This window comes from Mauremys mutica, chromosome 17 (genome assembly GCF_020497125.1).
Source record: "Mauremys mutica isolate MM-2020 ecotype Southern chromosome 17, ASM2049712v1, whole genome shotgun sequence".
NCBI classification, from domain to species: domain Eukaryota; kingdom Metazoa; phylum Chordata; order Testudines; family Geoemydidae; genus Mauremys; species Mauremys mutica.
Genome location: NC_059088.1, coordinates 9,282,381 through 9,293,743, shown reverse-complemented (window position 1 = coordinate 9,293,743; position 11,363 = coordinate 9,282,381).

The window sequence follows — 11,363 nt, the reverse complement described above, 5'->3', positions numbered from 1 at the left end:
GGACTCCTGGGTTCGGGTCTCTTCCCAGCTCCACCAATCACCCTGTGTCCTTGGGAAAGTCACAGGGCCTGTCTCTCCTTTTCGTTTTATACATTATAACAAGATTGCCAACCTCCACCGGATCTCGTAAGAATCTTTGCCAAGTTCTTGGTACATTGATGTGCTGGGCATGGGGACGGCTAAAGCTCTGGGGGTGTTTTTGGTCCTTTCCCCATGTTTGGTCTATTGACACCCACGTTCAGCCCCGTTTAAATGCAGAGCGGAACAGGGGGACCCGGGCATGACGAAGAACCAGGGCCCTGCAAAGCAGTCGAGATTCTACCAGGCTGGCACCTGGCAAAATCCTCCCAGGGGTTCCCATCACCTTCCTAATGACCTTGGGAACAGCTCTGGTTTCAAGCCGGCTGCAAAATGGGTGTAGCCTCTGGTTCTCTTCCTTCTATCAGGCAGCCAAACTCTCTCACCCTGTGTCATGACTGTTATGCAAGAGGAGAACTGGATTCCCGCCCCCAACCCAGAGGAAACGTCAGATTTCATTTAAAAAAACAACCACCTTGAAAAGCTCAAAACTCTGAGAGTCATAAAACTTTTGGTGGGAAGTTGCCAGGGGAGGGGGATGATTTCAGCCAAAACATGAAAATTGTTCAGATGAAAATAAGAAATAAGATGGGCTGGAAAGGGCTTAAAACTGGAGAAGTTTTGGCTACAACCTGCTACTAAGTGAACAATTATTGGCCCAAAGTGAATCATTTCAACCTAAACCCCCAAATATTCTGCAAATTGGGTGTGGCCTCTGTTTCTCTTCCGTCTATCGGTCACCCAAACTCTCTCACTCTGTGTCATAAATGTTATGCAAGAGGAGAACTGGATTCCCGCCCCCAACCCAGAAGAAACGTCGGATTTAATTTTAAAAAAAAAACCACCTTGAAAAGCTCAAAAATCTGAGAGTCATAAAAGTTTTGGTGGGAAGTTGTGGGGGGAGGGGGAATTATTTCAGCCTGGGTGAGAAGTAAATTGCCATAATGTAGCCCCATGTGTGACTTTAGGCCCAAACCTTTGCTGGCAGAATAAATATTTGGGGATCTCACTTCTGGCACCAGTGCCTCTCATGGGGAGCATAGTCACTGTCTCATTGTCCTTCCAATTGGGGGAAGGGCAGGGTTAGAGCATGGGACGGGTTGGAACCATTGTCATAAAGCACCAGATTGCAACCCACAGGATGGGTGCATGGGGCGGCCGTGGGAATGCACTCCGGGGAATTCTGGGTAGGGAAAATGGACCACACCGTGCATCTTTGGGGCTGCTACGGGAATGTTGCAAAGGGGTATCTCTTCTTGGTGGAAGCTGCCAGCCAAACTAGGAAAGCCCTGACAAACAGCCTTTGATATTCATACAGCCAGGCCTTGGATTGAGGCCAACAAATGTAGGGTGTGGAACAGAGTGTCTAAATCAGCTGGGCAGTCAGGGCTCCTGGGTTCTTCTCCTGCCTCCAGGAGGGGTGTGGCGGGTAATGAGTTAAAGGAAAAGGAGCCAGGAGGCCTGGTTTCTATTCATGGCACCAAGAAGGGAGTGGGGTCTAGCAGTTGGGGAAATGAAGTCAGAACTCCTGGGTTCTGTCCCTAGTTCTGGGAGCGGAGTGGGGTCTAGTGGGTTAGAGTGGGGGGGTCTGGGAGCCAGGACTCCTGGGTTCTGTCCCTAGTTCTGGGAGGGGAGTGGGGTCTAGTGGGTTAGAGTGGGGGGTCTGGGAGCCAGGACTCCTGGGTTCTCTCCCTAGCTCTGGGAAGCAGTGAGCTCGAATGGTTACATCACGACCCCTGCTGTGTCCCAGTGAAATTTGCACTGCCCCTTCGCTGCTGTCCTGGGGCGGGGAGATGCCACGAGATGGGTGACATTTCTGTTGCAATTTACAGGACATCTGCCCATCCGGAAGGGAGCATCACGGTGAGACGCAGAGACGCCCTGGGGCCAAGCAATGGTGGAAAAGCAAAGGTGGGGCTGGAGGAGGGGGTGGCAGCTGCCGCTGAGCCTATGGGTGGTCCTGCAAACAAATCGCACCAACTTCAAGCAAACAGCTAAGGTCTCCTAAGGGTGAAACCCAGCCTGTAGCGAGGAGGTGTGGCCTCGAGACGGAAGCGGCACGCTGCAAGCCGCCTGGTGGGCGGAGCCAGGGGGCCCCGCCCCGCACGCAGAGGCGGGGAGAGGAAGGGGAAGTATAAAAGGCCGACCCAGCAGCTCAGTTCGGAGGCAGCTGCCGAGGGAGACAGACGCGTCTTCCCCAGCAGGGCGCCGAGGACTGCGGCTGCCCCGAGGGCCTGCGCGAGCCACCGGAAAGCCCTGCAACTCCCGACGCCGAGGAGCTGCTACCAGCACCCTTTGCGGGGTATCCCGGGGAGATTGAGGAGGACCCCCAGATGCATGTACCCCCAAGGGGGACAGTAGGAAACAGCCTGGGGAAACCGGGCAACCGTCTGGTCGAGATCTGGCCAACGTGTTGTGGGTGGATCCCCGCTGACCCAGTGGCAGACCCCTCCGCTGCTGTTAGAGCCCTGCGCTGGGACGCGGTGGAGACGGTGGGCCTGCGTCCCCCCTGCCACCTCACCCCTGGGGTGCCAGGACTTCCCCTCCATAGGCCAGGGGGCCTGCGCTCCTTGGTCACCCCTATCTGAGCCCCATAGACTGTGCATGGCGCTCACCCCCTACCTGAGCCCTGCTTAAAGGTGAGGTGAATAAAAGGCCACAGCTCTGCCTGATGGCAGGTCAGAGCCTGGACTGTTTCCGGCCCTGTCCCACTTGAAGGCCGGGGCCCCTTCAGAATCATTAATGCCCCCCACACACACACACACTTTTTTATCTTTGCTTGGAAAAGTCTATTGCAGACCAAACTGTGAGGAGGCGCAGCCTCCCTCAGAGGCGGAAGTGGAGAGACAGCCACACCAGCTTCCCCGTCCCGCACCGCAGCTGCAATCAGGTCCCCACTGCTCCAGGTGCTGTGCAGACACCCCCCCCCAAATTGGGACATACAATGAGGGTCAGTCCCTGCCCCCCGAAAGAGACTGCGTCTAAATAGACAAAAGAAGGATCATTATCCACATTTTGTAAATGGGGAAACTGAGGCAAGGAGCCGGGACTTGCCCCGGGGTCACGCAGGGAGCTGCATCCACATCTCCTGAGTCCCCAGCCCTGTGCCAGAGGCAGGAATCAAACCCAGAGCCTAGTCCAGGGTGTTAACTGCAAGACTGTCCTATGATTTACCACTCCTGACACCAGCAGGGGAGCCACCTCAGATGGGAGTGCACAGACTTCCCCAGGAGAAGTGCTGGTGTCAGGAGTGGGTCCCTAAGTATTTCTCCTGCCAGCCAAGGTCCTGCCAGCTGCCCTGGCTATTGGCGGGACAACACAGACCCCATCCAAAGCCCAGCCCTTACACGGGGAGACTCCCCACTGACTTCCATGGGTTTTTGGACTGAGAAACGGGGGCTGGTGGCAGAGTGGGATTAGGACCAAGGTGTCCTGTGCCTTCACCACAAGATCCTCCCAGACTGCAGAGGTCTTATTGAACGAGTGAGCCCCAGGGGGCTGGCAGGAAAGGGGGTCAGGAGGGGATGGACCCAGCCAGGACCTGGAGGAAGAGGGTGAGTTGATGTCCTCCACCATTGCTGCCCGTCACCAAAGAGACATATGCCTGGATCCACTTGCAGGTAGCGGTAGCGAGTTGGGTGTGATGCATGGCTAGAAAGGGTTAAACGTCCTGCAAAAGAAATAATCCTCAAAAGACATGTGGGGAGAGAATGTTTCAGGTTTTGTGTATTTACAGATGTATGAGTAGGGTTGACAATGTAATCAACAGTCCCCGTCTGTGCTGTATTCTGATCACTCAGAGGTCAAAAGAACATCCTGTCATTTAAATGAACTGTAAACACGGGATATCTCGGTATTCATCTCTCTTTGAAATGTACCGGGAATGGTGGAGGAACCAACAAATGGCCTTATGTTAATTCTATAGCTAAGTACTGGTGATGGGCGTCCTTCAAAGTCACCCGAATGACCTTTTGTCCCCCAGGAACTCCAACCTGTCAAAAGACATGAAATGGTATGAGAGATCCTTGGGTCCTGATTCTGTCATCTCAGATCTGCTTGGGCTTCATTGGGGGAAGTTTGAGTCGCAAGCCTGAGGGCTGGTCTACACTGGGGGGGGGGGTCGATGTAAGAGACACAACTACAAGAATAGCGTAGCTGAAGTCGAAGTATCTTAGTTCGACTTACCTGGCCGTCCTCACGGCGGCGAGTCGACTGCCGCGGCTCCCCCATCAACTCCGCTTACTCCTCCTGCTGAGGTGGAGTACGGGCGTCAATTCAGGGATTGATTTATCGCATCTAGACAAGACGTGATAAATCGATCCCCCCATAGATCGATTACTACCCGCCGGCGGGTAGTGTAAACGTGGCCTGAGGTCCCAGTTATGCTGGTACGCCCTGAATATGAGATTTGGACATTGGACTATAAGCTATTTACTATTTCTGCAAGAACTCTTTGCAACTACAAAGCTCACCATCTCTGCTATGAATCTGCACCTCAATGAACTGAACTCATGTCTGTCTGTATATTGATCTTTTAACCATACTCTCTCTCTCTTTTGTTTTTTAATAACGTTTCATTTAGTTAATAGGAATTGGCTGTAGTGTGTATTTGGTTAAGATCTGAGTCCAGTGGCACCTTAAAGACTAACAGATTTATTTGGGCATAAGCTTTCGTGGGTAAAAAACCCACCTCTTTTTACCCACGAAAGCTTATGCCCAAATAAATCTGTTAGTCTTTAAGGTGCCACCGGACTCCTTGTTGTTTTTGTGGATACAGACTAACACGGCCACCCCCTGATACATTAAGATCTGAAACATTCGTTAACCTGGCAGGTGATGTGTCCGATCCTTTGGGATTGGTAGAACCTTTTCTTTTATATAATGAAATGAGATTTACAGAAATTTTCATCATATTTGACGTGGGTACCTGGATGGAGGCCTGAGGGCGGATCACTTGAAGGGAACTGCGTTGTCTGGACTCCTGAGTCACCAGTAAGGTGATAAAGAAGCTGTTTTATGCTGGCTTGGTAAATCTAAGGATTGGAATATCCACCAGCTCTACGGGGATTGTCTGCCCCGTTCTTTGCAGTTCACCCTAATTGAGTGACCACAGCTGCCCCCCACTGGGACCCTGGTCAGAGTGGCGTAGTCGTGCTTGGATGCAAATTAATTGGTTAATTTAAATTAACCCACAGGTTAATTGGGTTTTGGATCAGAACCACATGCTTGTCAACATTTAATTTTGATATTGGAGAGTTAAAGGGTTAAAAATCGGTTACAGTGAATGACCCCTGATCAAGATCCTGGAAGAATTGTGCTCACAGAAGGGGTTGTCTTTTAAGAAAAAGGCCCCAGAGCAGGAACTGAAAAATCTGTTAATTGCCAGCGATAAGGAAGCAGAGCCAGCGAAAATGCTTGTGGTGAGAAACCAGCAGCAGTTTGAACATGAACAGAGAATTCCTACTTTCAATGGCAAGAAAAGCAAAAACTAGCTGCTATGGAAAGAGAACGCCCATGTTTTGAACAGGAACAAAGAACGGCATCTATTCCATTGCAGGAACTAGAAGCTAAGACAAAAGTGGACAGACTTAAGCTCCAACTCAAGAGAATAAAGGAACAACAGGAAGTGTCTCGTCCTGAAAAGCCGGCTCCTCTCAACAACAGAGATGGGGATGGAATCTATCCAGGTTGTAACAATGTTGGGATGTTGTTTGACTCTAAGCAATTGTCTGTGTGTAACCAAATATACCCCGACACTGCCACCTTTTATGTAAATGCTTTTGCTGTGAGCTCAGGTGAAGGAAACTTGTGAAGAGAATGTAAAAGTCAATGGGAAAAGCTGCGTAGGGGAAATTACAGCTTCTAAGATCACTCTTGTTAAAACAGATCTTGTCAAAGAGGAAGATTATTTACCAAATCAGTGTGAATATTGTGATCCTCTATGAGTTTACTGTGCGTGTGACTTTAGCCAGAATCCATCTGGAATGGAATGGTGTTAAACACGACGTTATAGCTGGGGTAAGGAAGTTATTGCCTAAGGATCCTATGATTAGGGATGATATTAAAGCTTTGTTCAGCCAGGTTGACATAAATCAGTCACAGGAAAGACATAATCCTGAACCTGTGTCTACTAGGGGCAAGGATTTGCCTATGGAGGGTTTCTCCAAACGTTTGTCTGAGGAAGACGGCTGTTTATCTGGGCAAAGAAGCAGTGGAAGAAAGTTTCTTGCACATGTGGAAGAAAGTTCTGAGTGTCTGTCTGGTATCTCAGAAGTGAATCCAGCATTAGATAAGGCTCAGGAAGAGGTTTCTCTAGAGCAAATTAAAGTTGGTGATCAGGATAAAGCCCTAATTGAGGAAGAAAGGGTAAATTTCTGTGGGTGATGGAACGTTGGCTAGTAAAGCTGGGGGAAGTCAGCCTGACCCAGGTAAAAGTGATGAGCTTAAAGCAGCTCAGTGTAATAAGAACTATTTGTGGAAAGCAGCAGTTTATCTGTTAAGGGAGGGGAGGCACAGAGAGTTTAGATGAGCAGAGGCAGCCTTGGGAGCTGATGGCTTTGTCTAATCAGCAGTTTGGGAAGGGAAGGTTAGTGGAACATGAGTATCCCTGCACCTTGCCTGCTACCAGTGTGGAGAATTGTGACAGTGGAGGAAATGTCCCTGTGTCTGTTAAGGGTAATGACCTGCCTATGAAGGGAGCTACCCCAATCTCCAAGCAATTGTCCGCGAACAGCCCTGTGTGCTGGGATGAGGGAAATGAGATCCTAAGCTGTGTGTCTGGTAAAGGGGAATGTTTCTCCAGCTCTTTTCTGTCTGTAAAGCAGACAGAAGAAACCTGCCAGCCTGTGATGGTTGAAAATTTATCAGTTGACCCAGGATTGATTCTGGATACAACTAAAGCCCAGGAAGGAAGTGGTCCTGAATTTGTGCCGGTTAGGAATAATGACATTGTAACTAGGTTGCATCCAGTTAATGTCATAAATAGCTCCCAGAGACCAAGTGATTCCGGTGCTTCTCTTCTGCCTGTTGCTAGTGTGTTGCTGGGTAAAGATATGGCAACCTTCTCTGCTCAGGGTGATAGCATAGCCGGGCACAAGAAAAGCAGGAAGGTGATTTGACTGTTACCCACTGACAGTGTGGAAACTTGTAACAAGGAAGAGAACGCTTCTAATCTTGTGACTGTGACATCTAGCAGTTTACCGGAAAGGGAGTTGTGTGAAAACCCTCCTGATGGGCCAGAGGTGATTCTGGATGTAAGTGAAACTCAGAAGAAATGTGGCGATTTGTCTGTTGTGCCCAAGTCGGTTCTGGACATAAATAAAGCTCAGAAAGAATCTGTTGCCATGCAGGATATTGCAGAAGGAAAGGAATTTCTGGGTGAAGGAATTGTTTCCATTGACTCTTAATGGGCCGTTGTTGATCGGAAGCAGTCTGTCTTCTGAGGAAAGTGTGTTGGTGCCTAATGGCCAGAGTCTTCCAAATGTGTATGAATCCACCGGCCTTGCTTCAGAAAGACCCGGTGTGGAGAGCTTTGAAAAGATTTCAGATGGAATACAAATTGTTAGGGAGTTTAAACAGCCCTCCAAGCTTCACCAGCTTGTTGGGGAGACAATGTTGTTGGTACATGAACGGCTCCATGTTGATTCTTTGACTAAGCAGTCCGTGACACAGGTACTGGGGGAAGATCGGGTTACTGGTTTTTCAGAGCAGAACGGCCTTATGACTGAACCCACAAGGATGCAGGGGAGAGCAGGCGAACTCTCATCTCTAGATATTTTTGATCTGACTTGGAGTCTCTTAGTGGACGTGACATCGGATTCCATGCGGAACCAGAGGTCGGTAAGGGAAGGACAAAAGATCCCCGAGTCTAACGTGCTAGTGAAAATGGGTGGTATCTCTTTAAGGCAGAGTCCAGCCTTGGAATTGGTAAAGCTGGAGGATCTGAAAACAGGTGCACAGGCGAGTGTCTGTGTTGCTGCAAATTACCGGTCTGGCTGGGAGGAGAAAGACTCGCCTGGAGCTGGAGCAAAGAGGACGCACCCAGCCGGCCAATGGATTCTGTTAAGCAGATTTTGACCCTCCGGAACAGGGGGGGGGAACAGGGAGAAAGGGGAAAAGTTGATCCTGCTCATGAAAGCCGGAGGTTAACCCTAAAATGCCCAAACCCCGATGGCGTTGAACCAAAGGCATGGCATGCCACACATGGTTGTGAACGTAGGCTTGTAATACGTGATGTTAATGTTAATGCTCATGTTCACTTCTGTGACTGTGGTTAGCTGATACCAAGAACTGTAACAATGTACAACGGGCAGGGATTTTTGGAAAAACCCTTGAACGTGTTGGGGGTGATACATGAGAACTCATGATGTTGTAAAAGCCTTCATGGTTAGACTCTTTCATGACATGACAACACACTGTATGTTAAAAGGCCTGGTGATGCTGATATCCCACAGTTTGTGCCTGTATCTGATCTCGGGACTGTACACAGCAGAAAAAAACCACTAAAGGCTGGAACTGCTGTGCAAAGGGGAAACTGAGGCACAACAGCTCACAGCCTTCACGGCTGAATGCCAGAGTAAGTGCTCTTTGAAAAACATGAATGGCCACGTTACGTTAACACATAGACCAAACCCTGGAATCCCTAACGTGTTTCCCAAAGTATGGCTGGGGCCAACGCATGCCTCAATAATTTGGCCTTACAACGAATTCAGTGTAAACACAGCTCATATCAGTGTTGGAAGGGCCTTACGGTGTATCCAGGAGCTTTAATTTCTCCCTTCCACACCAGCCTCACTGTGACGCATGGTTAGAAAGGGTTAAACATCCTGCTAAATAAATAACCCTCAGAAGACATGTGGGGAGAGAATGTTTGTGGTTTTGTGAATTTACAGATGTATGAGTAGGGTGGACAATGTAATCAACAGTCTCTGTCTATGCTGTAAAAAGTGACAAAAAGTCCTGTGGCAACTTATAGACTAACAGACGTATTGGAGCATGAGCTTTCGTGGGTGAATACGCACTTTGTCAGACACATGCATCTGACAAAGTGGGTATTCACCCACGAAAGCTTATGCTCCAATACTTCTGTTAGTCTATAAGGTGACACAGGACTCTTTCTCACTTTTTACAGATCCAAACTAACATGGCTACCCCTCTGATACCTGTCTGTGCTGTATTCTGATCACTCAGAGGTCAAAAGAACATCCTGTCATTTAAATGAATTGTAAACACGGGAATCTCGGTATTCATCTCTTTGAAATGTACCGGGAACGGTGGAGGAACAAGAAAATGGCCTTATGTTAATTCTATAGCTAAGTATCGGTGATAAACGTCCTTCAACGTCATCCTAATTACCTTTTGTGCCCTGAGGAACTCCAACTTGTCAATGAAATTGTATAAAAGATCCTTGGGTCCTGATTCTGTCATCTCAGATCTGCTTGGGCTTCATCAGGGGAAGTTTGAGTCGCAAGCCTGAGGCCCCAGTTATGCTGGTACGGCCTGAATATGAGATTTGAACGTTGAACTATAAGCTAGGAACTCTTTGCAACTACAAAGCTCAGCATCTCTGCTGTGAATCTGCACCTCAATGAACTGAACTCATGTCTGTCTGTATATTGATCTTTTAACCATACTTTCTCCCTTTAGTTTTTTAATAAAGTTTAGTTAATAAGAATTGGCTGTAGCGTGTATTTGGGTAAGATCTGGAACATTCGTTAACCTGGCAGGTGATGTGTCCGATCCTTTGGGACTAGTAGAACCTTTTATTTTATATGATGAAATAAAATTTACAGAAATTTTCATCGTATTTGACGTGGGTACCTGGATGGAGGCCTGAGGCTGGATCACTTTAAGGGAACTGTGTTGTTTGGTCTCCTGAGTAACCAGTGAGGTAATGGAGAAGCTGTTTTATGCTGGTCTGGTCAATCTAAGTGTTGGAATATCCACCAGCTTTATGGGGATTGTCTGTGTGACCTTGCACCCCATAAAGCTTTATGGAAATATGCTTATGAATGTACATATGACATAATTGGAATATGTTTTATGCTACAGATGCCATGTAACGTATCTCTGCAAAAGGTTATGATCCACTGAATCTATTCCTCCTATTTGTATGCACGTGTCATTTGTGTGTTTGAAGTTATGGATATTGGCCGTGTAGTGGTTTCATTAAGTAGCCTTAGTAAAGCATTTGGGCAGCTTCTTGAGAAAGGAATTGGCAAGTTAAGTGCCCAATCAAGAAACACTTAAGCTAATAAAGAACTTGGAGACGCCAATCCACATCGGAGCTCTCCCAGGAACGTGGCCTGGCTGGTAAGGAACTCAGTCATGCATGGACATGTGACTTGCCCATGTGACTCCAAAACTCCATCTTGGAGCTGGATTTTGCATAGGAGAGAGGAGGGGGTCTCCACCCACAGGAGAAAGTCTATTTAAGCCCCTGAGGGACTCCTCTATTTTGTCTTCAGCTGGCTAAAGAGAGCCTCTCCACCTCCAAGGTTAACTGAAAGAGACTGGAACAAAGGGAAGTAACCACAGGGGTGGGAGTGATTGCTGGACCCAGACTAGAAGGAGGCTAGTCTGTAAAAGAAACTTCCTGGAACATCTCTCAGGGTGAGATTTCATCTCTAATCACATGTGTGTTTTCTTTCCTTTTGTTTGATAAAATAAAAAATTAAAATAAAGTATACGGAGTTATACCTATCTGTAAACGGGTCAGACTCACCCCTGCAGCGCCTCCTGCTGGTCTGTTCTGGCAATTAGCTCTCCAGCCTCCGAAGCGCCCTCTGCAAGCTGGTGATCCGCTGCCTTTTGGCCCCTGTGTCCTCCCAGGACCCGGTGCCCCTTTATCTGGGGTGCTTCCCCCTGGCAGTAACCTCTTTCTCTCAGGGTCTCCCCTCCTCAGGGAACCCCCACCCTCTATCCCCACCTTGCCTCAGTGTAATGGCTACTGCCAGTCATCGTCTAGCCCCCCGCGCCCTGGGGCAGGCTGCAGCATCAGCCTATTCATCACTGGCAAGGAGGGTTTGGACCTGCTGCCTTGGCCTACCCCTGGGCTGCCCCCTGCAACCTCCAGTACCTGTTAGCCCAATGCTAGGCCGCAGCCTGGGGCTTTCCAGGCTGGAGCTCCCCAGCTCCTCTGCCTTTCCTCAGCCCTGCTCCACTCCGGTACCTTGTGTCCAGCTCCCTGCAGCCAGGCCCTTCTCCCTCTACAAGCAGAGAGAGACTGTTTGGGCTTCTGGCTTCCCTGGCCTTCTTATAGGGGCCAGCTGGGCCTGATTGGGGGG